Source organism: Homalodisca vitripennis, chromosome 1 (assembly GCF_021130785.1).
Source record: "Homalodisca vitripennis isolate AUS2020 chromosome 1, UT_GWSS_2.1, whole genome shotgun sequence".
Taxonomy (NCBI): Eukaryota; Metazoa; Arthropoda; class Insecta; order Hemiptera; family Cicadellidae; genus Homalodisca; species Homalodisca vitripennis.
In genome coordinates this window covers 182796474-182800910 of record NC_060207.1, presented here as the reverse complement: position 1 = coordinate 182800910, position 4437 = coordinate 182796474, and the positions used below count along the sequence as shown (strand labels likewise).

General features: G+C 34.7%; 1 pseudogene; it reads left to right on the top strand.

Annotated features, from left to right (window-relative positions):
• Positions 1–294: 294 nt before the first annotated feature.
• On the top strand, positions 295–3958 carry LOC124354183 (annotated as a pseudogene).
• The last annotated feature ends 479 nt before the right edge of the window (positions 3959–4437 follow it).

Sequence of the window (4437 nt, the reverse complement as noted above, 5' to 3'; positions counted from 1 at the left end):
TTTCAAGTCCATTGGATTTGAAATATGGAGTTCCCCAAGGCTCCATCCTTCCAGTCCAATCCTTTTTCTGGGTCTATGTCAATGACATCGAGTCATCACTTCTGTACCAGGAATCTCGTGCAGAATGCTGATGACATGATTCTCTGTTTTAAAACGAAAAATCAAAAGAAGTTTTGAGGGAAACCAAAAAGCTTTTGTTGACCTTAACAATTGCCGTCCAACACTTTCATAGCCTCAACCTCACAGACACAAAATTCCACAAAATCTAATTTTCTGAATTTCGCCCTGCGGCCAATGGACGTTTGGGTATGGGCCCCTTCCGTCATGCTGGGAGACTCCGACCATTTAGAAGAAGTTTATACACCTCCTCCAAATTCCTTGGTATATACCTTGATCGAGGTTTGACATGGAATGGTTTCACATTGATTCAGTTAGTTTGTTCAAAATTAGCATTTGGCGTTTATTTTTTAAGAATCTTTAGCCAAATACTGCCCAAGTCAGGTGCTGATGGCGGCGTAATTACGGCCTGATTTACCCACATCTTTCCTACGGAGTGATTTTGTGGGGAGCTTGTTCAAACAATCAAATTTTGAGAGTTTTTCAGGCTTCAAAAAGAAAGCGATTAGAACAATCGCCAACATGAACTTCAGAGAGTCGTGCAGACCAGCTTTCAAAAAATTGCAGCTGTTGACCTCTGCCATGTCTTTATATCTTGGAGGCAGTTTTATTCTGTAAGTCAAAATGTGCCCCTGACCTAGGGGCCGTGACGTGCATGAATATGAAACAAGAGGCAGAGACAACTACCGTAACTGGGCGACACAGAACGGTGGTTTATGAACACCTGCCCTCGCAGGCAGGTGTCCGTTTCATCAACAGTTTGCCGGATTCCATGAAAAACGTACAAACCCCAAGGCGTTAAAAAAACTCGTCTGAAGCACTTTTTAGCGTCTCTAAAGCATTCTATAGGCGTCAACGAGTTTTTGAATTATAGTTGGGAGACCTCCAATCTAGAAGAATGACACTGGCGTTGGCAGTGGAGAGAATTGGCGAGTAAGTGGTATGGATGAATGTAACGATTGTATGTCTGAATGTGGTATTGTGAACGAATGTAAAAATTATAGATTTATTCGGTATGACTTTTGCCACATAATTGTAATATTATCAACGGCAATAAAAGACTTGACTTTGACTTTGAAATATAAAATTAAAAATTTTGAAATAATAGTACAGGAAGGGACCTAAACCATGTAAATACTATTTTTAATAGGAAAATAACGTACCTAAAACATTTGGTCCTGTTATAAACAACGACTACTTTATAATAGCCACAGTTAAAAAGGACACAATAGATAATTTACAATTAAACATAAATAAACAGGAACAACAAATGTACAATTTAAAACCTGAATTCCACGTACGGCCAGTTATACCACAGGTTTTACTAAAGATTATAGATTCATTTAAAAAACAAAAAAATTCAGCTGGTTTATTATGATTTTGTCCGTTTCAGTATTGAAGGATGTAAAGTATGAATTAACAGATGTTCTGGCACGATTGAGAAATTCTTTTATAACAGGTTCTTTTCCAAATCCTTTAAAAATTGCTAAGATCATACCAGTTTATAATAAGTTTGTGAAAGTGACAAATCTAACTGCTGTCCAGTATCGCTGTTACATACAACCTCAAAAGTTTTTGAGAAAGCTGTTTTCACAAATTCCAAATTTCTGTTATAACAAGATTTCAAATATCTGAAAAATAAATTTATATTGACTCTCAACATGGGACTTTATCCAAGAAAATCAACCGTCCCTGCATCAGTGAGCCTCATAGAGGTAATTGTAAAAACTACTGATAAAAGAAAAAGTGTAATTGGCATATTTATGGATCTGATAAAAGCTTTTGAACGAGTCCAATCCCAAAATATTAATTTGTAAAATTGCTAAATTAAAACTTACAGGGATTGCAAATAAATGGTTTCAGTCCTATTTGGTAGACAGATTTTAATATATAGAATTGACAAGCATAACAGTAATAATCGTGAAGTGAAACTAAATCTGAGCTAAAAAAAATTAAATCTGGAAGTCCTGCAGAGTTCAATATTAGGCCAACTGATATTTATATGCTACATAATGGATCTACCTATAAATGTTACTGCAAATTCTTGAAATAATCAAATTATATTTATATGTTGATGACATTAATTTAGTTATAGCTGGAAAAACTCAATTGAAATAAAAATCCTGGCATTTTTGGAAATTGAAAATCAGGAAATGGAAAATCTTAGTAATTATTTCAATAAGCGTAATCTAACAGTCAACGTATTATAAACTAACATGATTTCATTTCATACAAGAATATAATTAAACATGATATTAAACGTGATTGAATACATTGAACAGAATGTTTTGGTATTTCAGGAACATGTACTGAGCTATACTATGTAAACATTTAAAGACGAGTCTAAGAGTAGTTTTTCTCACAATAAGTCTTCACAACATAACTTAACTGAAAGATGTAAAACCTCACTCTTTTAATTAATTTTATCCTGTCAATAAAAATCATCATACTCTATTGATGATTCATTTATAAATGGTTATAACTAAAATGAAATATGAGTAAATAGGCTTGAGTAAATTTGTTTTTAACTTAATCGGATAAACTGATGTCAAAACTTTTTCATTGAGCTCGAATAGCAATGCATATAATGTTGCAGGTGATAATTATCATGTTATTTTTTACAGATTTAATACATTTTTTCATGGTCTGTTGTATAAAATTATGCTTCTTTCTATAAAAGAGACAGTTTCTAAAATCTGTAGTATCAAATTGCTATAACATGATGTTTATACTCAGCTGTTAATCATATACATTCTTTATTGTTACTTTATGAGCAAAAATTGCATAAGTACTGTACTACAAATATATTGTATTGTTCAATTTTTTTCTAGGAAACTGGCGAAACACAAGAAAAAGGTAATGGGAAGGAGGAGATCAAATTCAGGAGATCATAATGGTGGTACACAAACGCTCGTGAAATCTGTTCAACCCAAAGAAAAGCAATCCATTAAAGAGAGTGATATAGTGCTTTGGAAAACATCCGTTTCAGACGTTGTCATATTTTTTTGTGTGAACTTGGGTACCAGTTCAGTAGGTTTCCTTGCAAGTCTATTTAATGTATCGAGTGTATGTATTTGTATTGATATTTTTTGTTGTAAATTTGCTAGTATTAACTTATGTTAATGGTCCACACCAACCGGTCCGTTAATTGGTGTGCAAAAAAAGCTAAAATGGTGCCTATATTGGGTTGGTTTGGGTGATTTGAGTTCAGTTGGACTTGGAACTGGCCTCCATACCTTTCTTATTGTATCTCGGACCGCACATAGCATCAGTGACCATGGCTGCTTATGAGTGTGGTGGGACTCAACTTCCCTGAACCTCCTTATCCTGACAAGATCCTTTGCCCGTCTGGTGTTGATCCTCGATGGGTCGCAACCATGGGAAAACATCATGAAGAAAGTGTGGCTTGAAGCCACCATGTGGGGTGCAGGTACGGCATTAGGCGAGTTACCTCCGTTACTTCTTCGCCAAGAGCTGCTCGACTCACTGGAAATCGGCCAGAGTGGAGATCTCAAGGATCTGATGGAGTTAGAGAGAAAGAAGAAGAAACCACAATAAGTTAGGTTATTTGGACCGTGCCAAGCTGGTGGTTGAGGATCTAATCAAACGAGTTGGTTTTTTTGGTATCCCTACTTTGTGCAACTGTTTCCTAATCCACTGTTTGATTTGGCAGGAATCATGTGTGGGTCATTTTCTAGTCCCATTTTGGACCTTTTTTCGTGCAAACTTTCTGATCGGAAAAGCGGTGATTAAGGTAATGATACAAAAGGTTGGGTTTATTACAGCTTTTAATGATGCTCTAGTCACAAAGTTATTGCTGTCATTAAAAATACATTCCTAAAGTTGGCTTCTCAACTGCAAAGTATAGTCACGGAGTACCTGATAAAACAAAAAGAAAAGCTTCATAACCCTACCGATGACGGATCAAAAGGATTGATGGATATCGCCTTAAACATATTAATATTCAACGATGATTTCGTATTTTGCCTAATCTATAGTGAATTCTCTAGCCCAAGCTTATCAAAAACTTTGACCAAATCAAACTCACAAAAAAGCTACAAAGAAGAAGTAGTAAATCCTTTGGAAAATGACTTTGCCTAAGAATCTTTCAAATAATAACGTATACACCATTTCCATGTATTTAGTGATCATTGTATACTAATGGTATCTGACATTTGTATGATTTGTGTTTGTTACCTTTGTATTTATTAAAATGTATTTTTATTTTTAGTGTTTTATTAAGGATGTTTTTTACAGAATAAAAATTTGTTTCTTGTTAAGTAACTTATTCAAAACCACTGTCCACTCTACTATTTTATT